Consider the following 13,208-nt stretch of genomic DNA (forward strand, 5'->3'; position numbering starts at 1 on the left):
CCACTGTGAACATGTAAAAAACTGGGAAAACATACAAAGGAAAAGTTTTCAGATGTGATCCCAAAGAGAAGAGGATTACAAAGGTCGGAATATGAGCCTTCTGCCTAGGAACTTTAATGACTATGGTATAGGGAGGGCAAACTCAACTCAAGCAGAGCCAAGTTGAAAAGACAAAGACTGAAGTTCAAGGGGCCAGTGACGGCTGGACATTGTGGAGCAGCCTACTGAGAAGATGGAGTAACACAGAGAAAGGGCTCTAGACATCTGCACTGTGGCCCTCTTGCATCTTCAGCTGAATAATAAGCTACCTATACATAAAATGATACTCCAAGATGCCAAGAAAAGAAACATTACTGAGAAAAATAATTTAAAAAGTAAAATTACAGGACTTTTAATTTTAAAAATAGGAGAAAATATTTTTACCTCAGGGTTGGCCAAATTTCTTTATTATTATTATTATTAATATTATTATACTTTAAGTTCTGGATACATGTGCAGAACGTGCAGGTTTGTTACATAGGTATACATTTGCCATGGTTGTTTGCTGCACCCATCAACCCATCACCTACATTAGGTATTTCTCCTAATGCTATCCCTCCCCTAGCCCCCCACTCCCTATAGGCCCCCGTGTGTGATGTTCCCTTCCCTGTGTCCATGTGTTCTCATCGTTCAACTCCCACTTATGAGTGGACATGTGGTGTTTGGTCTTCTGTTCCTGTGTTAGTTTGCTGAGAATGATGGTTTCCAGCTTCATCCATGTCCCTGCAAAGGACATGGACTCATCCTTTTTTATGGCTGCATAATATTCCATGATGTATATGTGCCACATTTTCTTTATCCAGTCTATCATTGATAGGCATTTGTGTTGGTTCCAAGTCTTTGCTATTGTAAACAGTGCTACAATAAACATAGATGTGCATGTGTCTTCCTAGTAGAAAGATTTATAATCCTTTGGGTATATACCCAGTAATGGGATTGCTGGGTCAAATGGTATTTCTGGTTCTAGATCCTTGAGGAATTTCCACACTGTCTTCCACAATGGTTGAACTAATTTACTTTCCCACCAACAGTGTAAAAGCGTTCCTATTTCTCCACATCCACATCAGCATCTGTTGTTTCCTTACTTTTTAGTGATTGCCATTCTAATTGACGTGAGATGGTATCTCATTGTTATTTTGATTTGCATTTCTCTAATGACCAGTGATGATGAACTTTTTTTCATGTTTGGTGGTAGCATAAATGTCTTCTTTTGAGAAGTGCCTATTCACATCCTTCACCAACTTTTCGATGGGATTATTTGCTTTTTTTCTTGTAAATTTGTTTAAGTTCTTTGTAGATTCTGGATATGAGCCTTTTGTCAGATAAAGCATAGAAAATACTAACTATAAAAGAAAAGAGATTGATATGTATGGCTTCTTAAAATTAAAATTTTATCTCAAAAAAGACACCATTAAGAAAAGAAAATAGCATGTATGGAAAGACAGGAACTGTTCACAATACATACTTGACAAAAAAAGTGTATCCAAAGTATCTATGAATGTCTTACGACTCCATGATAAGAATATACACAACCCAATTTTTAAAATGTGATAAATATTTGAACAGACACTTCACAAGCAAATGATATATAAATGACCAGTAAGCACATAAAAAGATGCTTAATATCATTAGCTCTCTGTAGTCATTAGAGAAATGTACATTAAAACCTTAATAACTTACCACTAAACACACTAGAAAGGCTAAAATTAAAGACTGACAATAGCGAGTATAGGCAAGAAAGAGGAACCACTGGAATTTTCTTGTTATTGGTGGGAGTATAAAATGGCACACCCACTTTGAAAACAGATTAGCAGTTTCTTAGAAAATTACCTTATTATTCATTATCATTACCATATTGCTCATTAATATTACTCATTAATTACCCAAAATTACCATATTACTCATGTAATTACCAATTACGTATTACCATATTACCATAATATTACTAGTGATATTACTCCTAGGTATTTACAAAAATTAAAAACATTTATCCCCAGAAAAATGTATATACAGATGTCCATTGCAATTTTATTTATAATTTCCAAAATTTAGAAGAACTCTAATGTTCATCAACAATGGAATACTTCTCAGCAATAAAAAGTGGTATGCTATCAACATATGCAGCGACATGGGTAAATCTCAAAAGCATTATGTTGAACAAAGGAGTCAGAAATGGAAAGAGTACCTTCTCTATTAGTCCATTTATATGAAACTCTAGACCAGACAAACAAAAGTATGGTAACAGAAAGCAGAATAGTGGTTGCCTGGGGAGGGGGAGAATGTTGTTGACTGTCAATCATCATTATATAAATTTGGAGGGTAAAGAATGTTCTATATCCCAATTGTCGTGGTGTTAACAGAGGTGTATGTATTTGAATTATATTTCATTAAGGTTGATTTAAAAAGTAACAATAAAGCATAAAATATCACTATATTTACAAAACATGATATGTTAGAATGTAATTTTAAATATATTCAGACAATTTAGCATATCAAATTTTCACATTCTGTCTCTCTCTCTATATATATATCCTATTTAATGAAATCTGAGTTTTTTAGCACTTTAATATTATATAGGATGAATTTACTTCCTTTGCTTGTGTTAAAACCCATTATCCTGAACATGCACCCCTTCTCTGCAGGGAAAACAATGTAGTTATCAACTCTACTGACTAATCACTGGATTAAACATTTTCTTTTGATAACACAATTGAAATCTTGAATATTATGTAGATTATTGGTAAAAGTAATTAAGGACTAGAATAAAGGTAATTATAATTTCTGATGGATGAACCGATAGGAATAAAGTAAGAATTGACCTGAACCCTCATCTAAAACTAGAACAAAATTAAAGGAAATCCTAAAACTTTAGTTGTGTTTTTAATTGATTTTCACCCACCAGTGCACTCGTAAGTACTCTATTTTCACTGAGGACTATAAGCAGAACTTTCCTCAAGGAAAGATATTTGGTACTTGTGACAACGCAGGAATCATATAAAACTATCTTCCAAAATACATAAAAAAATGATATCTTTTCTCAGACCTAAATATTCTTAAAGAAATTGATTTTCTTTCTAGCATACTAGTTAAAATAATAATAAAGGATCAGTTTCCAAATATGATTTATTCAAGCTAGTACAGGCAGTCTGATTTGCCTGCCACTATATTAATGGGAGCACATGTATACAAGAACTGTGTACTCTCATCTGCACAGATCCATAGTAACTGAAGTGCAGAACAGACTTGGTTCAGATATGCACAATTTTTGTGAACGCAGTACTGTAACTTTTATATTTCCTTATTAACATGTATTCTATGAATGAACATAGGTTCCATTAATTAACTTATAATTAATTAGAAATTCCATTTCTAATCAATGGAACCTATGTCCGTTGTTTCTTACATTAATTTTGGGGCTCTTACATCAATATATTTGTTTCATTTTTATTTTATTTTATTTATTTTTAAAAACGTTTATATTGGGTTCAACGGTACATATGCAGGTTTGTTGTATAGGTAAAGTCCTGTCACAGGGGTTTGTTTTACAGGGGTTTCTTTCACAGATTACTTTGTCACCCATGTATTGTGTTTTATTTTGGTGAGAGAGATACATGTATCTATTTTTAAACATCATAACATACTTTGTTTTACAATGCAAAACAGCAGTCCTTTCTCCCACTTGTTCCTACTCTCAAACCCTGGAGGCAATCATTCACAATCCTTTCAGCTGTGCCTTCTGGTATTTACCTCCATAATTTTAAATAACATAACATTATTTGTAAATAACATAACTATTTATAATAATATAAATTGATTAATCAATTGTGACCCCATCCCTGCTGGAGCTCTTTGTCCTCTTTTTTATTTTGGGATTAGCTGCTTTTTCTTCACAACTTTCATTCTAGAATTCCTCTTCCATTCTCTCTTGTGGGGGAATTCTTCTTTCCTGGACCTGCTACCCCTCTTTTTCTTTGTTTGCCTTCATGTTTTAGCTCATGATCTCATAGTTTCCTGAGGGATTGTGGGAAATAGTTTTTGGGATATTATCTGTCTAAAATGGCTAATCTCTGCTCACATTGAGTAGTTTGATTGGGTCCAAAATTATATCAAACACAAATTTCCTTTAGAATTGTGATGACTTCACTCCACTGTCTTCTAACTTCCAGTGCTGCAGTTATGATCTGCATTCTTATTTTATTTCTTCATTCTTTATAAGACCAAATCCCTTCACTCCTCAAGCTCAAAAGCTCTTATTTTCTTAAAATTTTTATTGTACCAAAAGTTTATGGTGCTATGTCTTGGGGGTGTGTGTGTGTGTGCGTGTGTGTGTGTGTGTATGTATACATACTTCATTTATGGTTTTGAACATTTGGTGTACCCTTTCAATAAGAAGTCATATTCCAGAGTTCTGGGGACAATTCTTGTGTTACTTCTGATATTTTTCAGCCTTACATTTGCTCTGTTCATGCTTTTATGTCAAATGGTACATCCCGCTCAAGTGATGCTTTAATTACCTCTGACATTTACGTTTACTTCCTGGGATATTCCTGCATCTAACAATCCTTCTACTGATTGTTCTTTATCTCGGTCATCATATTTCCAAAAGTTCTTTCTTGTTTTTCTTGTTTTCGTAGTGTTTTTTCGTTTTCCTCACACTTACGATTTTCTGAATATATCTTCACCTTTTTTTTTTTTTTGAAAATGGTAACAGTGAAAGTGTAGAAGTATTGTTTCTCTCCCAATATCATCCCTATTTCCATTGAATTCCTTTATTTCTTTATTTATTGAAGTCTTTATTTTTCTCTTGAAGGCTTTCTTCAGGCCACTGGGGTTTCTTGGATACACATTCATATTTAAGAGTGAGACACTAAAACTTGTGTGGCTCACGCCTGTAATCCCAGTACTTTGGGAGGCCGAGACCGGCGGATCACGAGGTCAGGAGATCGAGACCATCCTGGCTAACACGGTGAAACCCCGTCTCTACTAAAAATGCAAAAAATTACCCGGGCGAGGCGGCGGGCGCCTGTAGTCCCAGCTACTCGGGAGGCTGAGGCAGGAGAATGGCGTGAACCCGGGAGGCGGAGCTTGCAGTGAGCCGAGATCGCGCCACTGCACTCCAGCCTGGGCGACTAAGCGAGACTCTGTCTCAAAAAAAAAAAAAAAAAAAAAAAAAAAAAAAAAAAAAAAAAAAAAAAACCTTGTGTGTATGTGTGTGGCTTATCAGATCATTAGTTTTACTTTAGAGTAATCAGGTAGGGAGTCCGTTACTGGTGTGCTGAAAGGTGGTTACCAGGGAAGTTAAAGAGCGGACAAAACTGGATTTATGCATTTTCATAAGTCTTATTAAGTAGAATTATTAAGTAGAAGTGATGTTTACAAATTTTGTATATATTGTCAAGTTGTTAATACAGTCTTAATGACCCATACAACTTCAAAACAATAATATTTAAAAATAAGTTGTGAATTTTCTCTTCTTATCATTGCTTTCAATCACATGAGTAGATTATATTAATTTTTTAAACACTCAAAGTGGCAGAAATCTTTTAGAAGATGAAAATTTTGATTCTTTCCAATTTTTACTATTATATTTTTATGATTGTATTTCTATAAGTATTTTTTTGGAAATACATTTTTATTTCTCTTGGATGGAATGCTGAGTCTTACTGTAAGTATATGTCTGACAATTTAAGAAATTGCAAAACTATTTTTCAAATAGACTGTACCATTTTATATTCTTGCTGGCAATAAAAGGATTTCAGTTTCCACACATTCTTGCCAATATTTGTTATTGTCTCTCTTCTATATTATAGGCTTTCCAGTAGGTGGATAATGATATCTCCTTATGGTTTCAATGTACATTTCCCTAATAACTAATGATATTGGCATTTTTTTCATGTGCTTATTGGACATCTGGATATCATCTTTAGTAAAATGTGTATTCATATCTTTGGCCCATTTTTTAAAAGGATTGTTAGTTTTCCTGTTATTGAGTTTTAATACTTATTGGTAAATTCTTAGTAGTTCTTTACTAGATGTATGATTTTAAATATACTTTCTCCTAGTTTGTGTTGTCTTTTCATTTTCTTAATGATGTCTTTTTAAGCATAAAAGTTTTAAATTTTGATTAAGTTCATTTTATCAAACTCCTTTTAAACAGATCGTGCTTTTGGTGTTTTATCTAAAAACTGCTTAACCCAAGGTCACAAGGTTTTCTTTCATGTGTTCTCTAGAAATATCATAGTTTAAGCATGTACATTTATATACACAATTTGTTTTGAGTTAATTTTTGTGTATTGCATGAAGTAAAGGTCTAAATTAATTTTTGCATATGCATATTCAGTTATCTCTGTAGTAATTTTTGACCATCCTTTCCTCAATGAATTTTCTAGGCATTTTTGTTAAAATCAAATGGCCATTAATTTAAAGCTCATGGATTATATAAATCATAAAATATATGATTGTAATTATTATTCCCTTTTTGAAATATGAGTTTTTAAAAAGAACAAGTTAAAATTTGAAATTGTTGAATGGCTTGTTTCTTCCCAAGTTGTTAAACAATTTTTTCAGCTTTGTTTAGTTGTCATTGGAAATATGGCTTATATTATGTCTATATTTTGAGTTTATTGAGGTATTCTTGGGCATAATATATGATCAAGTTTCAAAGCAATTAGATGAAAGGCATATTTTTATTTAGCGTATTACAGAATTGGATCCATGCTTATCAAATCAACATTATTACATACATTTGATTCCTTATTTCATGATGGCTATATAAACTCTGCCACAGACTGAGAAATATATCTATAAATCCGCTATTGTGATTAATTGCAAGGGGCTGAATGTTTCTGGCTCCCTCAAAATTCACAGGCTGAAGTCTAAACTCCCAATGTGATATTATTTGGAGGTGAGGCCTTTGAAAGATAGGTCATGAGAGTGGAGTCCTTACAAATGAAATTCATGCACTTTTAAGAAGAGGCCAGAGTGCTAGCTAGCTCTCCTTTCACCACATGAGGACACAGCAAGAAGACAGCTGTCTATAAATGAGGAAGAGGGCCCTTCCAAAGAACTGGACCCTGATGACATCTTGATCTCAGATGTTCAACCGTTAGAGTTGTGAGAAATACGTTTGTTGTTTAAGTCACCTAATTTTAGTTAGAGATTGATTGATGTTTTATTATAGGAGCCTGAGTTAGGATAGTTTCATTCCATTTCTCTTTGAATTTCTTTTTCCTTTTTTTGGAGATGGAGTCTTGCTCTGTAGCCCCAGCTGGAGTGTAGTGGTGCAATCTCAGCTCACTGCAGCCTCCACCTCCCAGGCTCAAGCAATTCTCCTGCCTCAGCCTCCCTGAGTGGAGTAGCTGGGACTACAGGCATGTGCCACCATGCCCAGCTAATTTTTGTATTTTTAGTAGAAATGGGGTTTTGTCATGTTGGCCAAGCTAGTCTTGAACTCCTGACCTCAAATGATCCTCCCACCTTGGCCTCTCAAAGTGTTGGGATTACAGGGGTTCTAAAAAATTCCCTTCATTTGTTTAATGCTAAACGGTTTGACACACATCGTTTTATGAAAGTTATATTTTATTTTGGATACTGTATTTAAATTTTTTAAATCATCTTCTAGTAATGCCTCTAGTTTATTGAACTGTACCAGATATTACCTTTGAAATTCCCTTTTATAATTAAATACTATTGTATGATTACATGCATATGACATAAAATTGCATACTTTTTTAAAACTTCAAATGTTTTTACTTACTTTCTTTTAGAACTATCTCTTATATATTTTATACTGTTCTGTTTCTTTAACCCAACTTGTAGTCTGTTAGTCAACTTTTCAACAACTTTATTGAAATACATTTGAAAAAATATTATTTGTATACAACAAATTGCAATTAGTAAAATGTGCAATTTGATAAGTTATCACATATGCATACATCTTCTAAACCATACAAAAATAAAGGAACATATCTACTATCTCCAAAAGTCTTCTCATGACTCTTTGAAATCCCTCTTGGCTCTCACTGCTACCTATTTCTATGCAACCAATGATCTGCTTTTTGTAACCATTAGGTTGTATTTTCTATAATTTTGTAAAAATTAATTCATAAAATACGTATTCATTTTTATCTGGCCTCTTTCATTTAGCATAATTGTTTTGAGAATAGTGAGTATTGAAGCAATTATAAATAATTCCAAATTGTAACATGTATATGTGTTTTCCATATATATATTCCCCTATCATTTTCGGGTTTTGGCTATTATAAATAAAACTACTATGAACATTCACGTACAGATCTTTGTATGAATATATACTTTCATTTTTCTTCTGCAAGTACTTAGAAATGGAATGGCTGAATCATATGCTAGATATATGTTTAATGTTTAGAAATGGTCAAACTGCTGTTCACAGTAGTTGTACAATCTTACATTCCCATCAGCATGTTGAGAGTTCCAGTTCCTTCACATTCTCACTAACACTTGCTATGGTTGGGTCATTTTAATTTCAGCTATCTGATGGTGTCTAGTGGAATCTCACTGTGTTCAATTTTCTTAATGACTATGTTGAGCATCTTTTCATGTGCTTCTTTGCATTATGTCTTTTTTGTGAAGTGTATATTTAACAGTTTTGCTCATTTTAAATTGATTATCATTGAGCTTTGAGAGTTAAATATTCTGTATATAATTTTTATTAGATATTTCTCTATAAATATCTTCTCCTAATTAACAAATTTACATATATATTCCCTTAACTGTCTTTCAAAGAACAGAACTTTTTAATCTTGATGAAGTTCAATAAGTTCAATTCATCAGTTTCTTATATCAAGGATTGTGATTTCTGTGTCTCACCAAATAAATTTTGCCTAATCCAGTATTACAAATATTTTACCTATTTCCTTCCAGAATTCTTATATGTTTAGGTTTTACATTAGATTTATGATTATTTTTGCATTAAGTGTTGTATATAGTGTGAAGTATGAATCAAATGTGTGTGTTTTTTTAATGTGGAGATCCAACTGATCCAGCAATATTTGTTAAAAAGATCTATTTCCCACTGAATTGGCTTTGCACCTTTGCTAAAAATTATTTGTACATAAATGGGTGGATTTATTTCTCCATTCTTTATTCTATTCTATTAATCTATTTGTCCGTCTTTGTGCCAATATCACATGCAGCATTGTAAGTTCGAAATCAGGTAGTGTGAGCCCTCCAACTATTTTTTCTTCTTTTTGAAAGTTGCTTTGGCTACTTCAGGTGATTTGCTTTGTTGCATGAATTTTAGTATCAGATTTTCCTTTCTACAAAGGAGCCTGTAGGAATTTTTGTTGAGATTACATTGAATTTCAACATCGATTTGAGGAGAATTGACATAACAATATTGAGTCTTTTGATCAATGAATATGATATAGCTCTCCATTTATTTAGGTCTTCTTTAACTTCTGTCAGCAATGTGTTTTAGATCTCAGTGTACAGATCTCGCAAAGTATTGTTAGATTTATTCTTAAACATTACCATTTTTGATATTTAGTATCTTTAAAATTTTAATTTCCAAATGATCATTTCTAGTGCATAAAGCACAATTGATTCTTATATGTTGATTTTGTATCCTGCAGTGTTGCTAACCTCACTTACTAGGTCTTGTAGCTTTTCTGTAGACTCTATGGGATCTTCTGTCTAGAAAATGACATTTTGTGTCCAAAAAAGGCAACTCTACTTTTGCTCCAATTGAGATGCATTTATTTTATCTTCTTGACTGATTACACTAGCTAAGAACATTTGTACGATGCTGAAACAGTGAGTAGACATCTTTATTTTGTTCTTCAACTCAGGAAAAAAATTATTTGGTTCTTCACCATTAAATATAAGGTTAGTTGTAGGGTATTTATCAGTTTGAGAAAGTTTTCTCTATTCCTATTTTACTGAGGGCTGTTATGAACAATTGTTAGGTTTTTTTTTTTTTTTACAAATAATTTCTCTGTATCTATTGAAAGAATCGTGTTTTTTTTTTTTTTTCCTTTCTTCATTTTTAGTATGGTAAATTAAATTAATTGATTTTCAAATGTAAATCCAAGTTTGCATCCCAGGGACAAACTTCAGTTGGTCGTGAAGTATTATCCCTTTTATATACTATTGTATTTAATTTGCAAAATTCTAAAATAGAATTTTGTTCATTTATTGCATATATGTTCATGAGGATTATTGGTCTGCAGTTATCTTTTCTTGTAATACATATTCTTGTTTTGGAATCAGGGCAACGCTGGCCTCCTAGAATTAAGTTGGAAAGTACTTGCTCCTCTTCAACATTCCCAAAGAGATTGTAGAGAACATATATAATTTGTTCTTTAAATATTATATAAAATTACTAGTAATGCTCTCCTAGCCTAGAGGTTTCTCTGTGGAAATGTTTTAAGCAAAAAAAAAAAAAAAAAAAAAAAAAAAAACAAAGAAATTGAGTTATTTAATAGATATAGGGCTATTCAAATTGTTTCTTTTTTAGTGAACTGTGGTAGTTTTTGTTTCTAAAGAGATTGGTCCATTTTATCTAAGTTGTTAAATTTATAGTATTAAGCCCTTTATAATATCTTTTTAGTTTTCTAATATCTGTAGAATCTCAATTGATGTCTTGTCTGTCATTCTTGATATTAGTAATGTGTACTTTCTTCTCCCTCTTTCTTTCTGCTCTCTTGATTGGTCTGTTTAGAAAATTATCAATATTATTGATCTCCTCAAACCAATCTAAGAAATTCTCAAATGAATTTTGGTTTCATTTATTTTCTCTAGTGTTTTTCTGTTTTCTAATTCATCATTTTCTACTCTGACCTTAATGCTTTTTTGACTCTTTATTTTAGAATTAATATGTTTGTTTTCTAGTTTTTAAAGGTCAAAACTGTGGTGATTAATTTCACCATCCCTTTTTTCATAATATAGGCATTTAGTGCTATGAATTTTTCCCAAATTACTACTTTAGTGGAATTTCCAAAATTCAAACATGTTGTGTTTTCCATTTCAAAAAAGTTTCAGGTTACCATTTTGATTTCTTTTCATGCCATGTGTTATTTAAGAGGATGGTATTTAATTTGTACATAATTACAAATGTCCCAACTTTTCTTCAGCTATTCATTTCCAGTTTCATTTTACTGTAGTTGAAGAGCATAATTTGTATTATTTCAGTCCTTCTAAATTTACTGAGACTTGTTTTATGACTTAAAAATGGTTTATCTTACGACATATTCCATGTGCTCTTGAAAAGAATATGTTTTCTCCTATTTTGTGAATTATTCTATAACTACACATTGGTTAATAATGTCATTCAAATTTTCTGTATCTGAATTGATTTTCTGTTAGTTGTTCTATGAATTATTGAGAGGAGAATATTGAAATCTCTGACAGTAATTGTGAATTTGTCTGTTTTTATTTCTAATTCTCTCAGGTTTTACTTCACATATTTTGAGGCTATGTTATCTAGAAGCATGCACATTTAGGATTTTTATGTATTTTTGATTATTTGACCCATTTGTCATTATCTTGCGACCTTTCTGCCAGAAAATGTCTTTTGCACTGATGTCTATTTTGTGAGATATTAATATAGTCACTACAGCCTTCTTTTGAATATCATTAGCATAGCATATATTTTTATATACTTACACTTTTAACTTATAAATTTCTTTATATTTAAAGTGTGTTTCTTTTAGGCAGCAGTACATATGTTGGCCTTGTTTCTTTATCCAAGCTATTTCTGACTTACTTGTAATGTTTATACCATTTATATTTAATGTGATTATTCATGTGGCTAGATCAATTATATAATCTTCATATTTGGGTTTTTATTTGTTTTGTCTATACTTAATTCCCCTTTCTTCCCTTCAAGTCTTCTTAATTGTACATTTCTTATTATATTTTATTAACTTTGACTGCTTATCACCATAGCCCTGTCTTGTTATTATAGTAGTTGCTTTGGAGTTACAGAATATATCATTAACTTAGCAGAGTCTACCTTCAAGTGACATTTTACATAATTTCATATATAAATATTATACTTCTATTTTTCCTATTGGTCTTTATGTTATTGTTGTCATATACTGACTTCTTAATATGTCATTAACCTTACAATACAGTGTTGTTACTATTATTTATACAGTCAATTAATTTTACAAAATTTAAATTATCAGAAAGAAAATCATGTGTGTTTATACATGCAAGGACAATTTCTGGTCTTGCTTCATTTCTTTTTGTAGATCCATATTTTCATCTAATGTCATTTTCCTTCTGCCTGAAGGACTTACTTTAATATTGTTAGAAGGCTGATTTACTGGTAATGAATTTTTACAACTTTTCTATGTCTGAAAATATCTTCATGTTATCTTTGCTTTTAAAGGCTGTTTTCACTGGGTGGAGAATTTTAAGTACAAGCAACAAAAAAAGAATAGTTAAATTTGACTTCATAAAAATAAAAACTTTTGTGCTTTGAAGTACTATCAGATAAGCAGACAACTCACAGAATGAAATAACATATTTATAAATCATATATCTGAGAAAGGTCTAGTGGCCAAAATATGTAAAGAACACTTACAACTATGCAACAAAAAGGCAAACAACCCAACTTAGAAATGGATGAAAGACATGAATAAACATTTCTCCAAAGAATGTATACAATTGGAGAATAAGCCCATGAAAAGATGCCAAACATTATTAGTCATCAGAGAAACACAAATCAAAACTACAATGAGATACCAATTCTTACACATTAAGTTGGTCACTATCAACAAAATGGAAAATGGCAAGTGTTTGCAAGGATATGGATAAATTGGAATCCTCATACATTGTTGATAAAGTTGTAAATGGTGAAGCTGCTGTGGAAAATAGTTGAGCAGGTAAACATAAAGTTAGCCTATTATCCAGCAGTTCCATTCTTAGGTATATATCCTAAAGAATTTATGTCCAAGAGAATTGAAAACATTTGTCACACAAAAACTTGTACACACATATTCATAGCAATATTATTCATGATAGTCAAAATGTGAAATCCACGCAGATGTCTGTCAGCTGATAAATGCACAAACAAAATGTGGTATACCCATACAATGGAATATTACTCAACCTTAAAAAGGAATGGAATACTGATTCGTGCTACAACATAGATGAACCTTGAAAACATTATGAGAACATTATGC

This window comes from Theropithecus gelada, chromosome 8, assembly GCF_003255815.1.
Source record: "Theropithecus gelada isolate Dixy chromosome 8, Tgel_1.0, whole genome shotgun sequence".
Taxonomy (NCBI): Eukaryota; Metazoa; Chordata; class Mammalia; order Primates; family Cercopithecidae; genus Theropithecus; species Theropithecus gelada.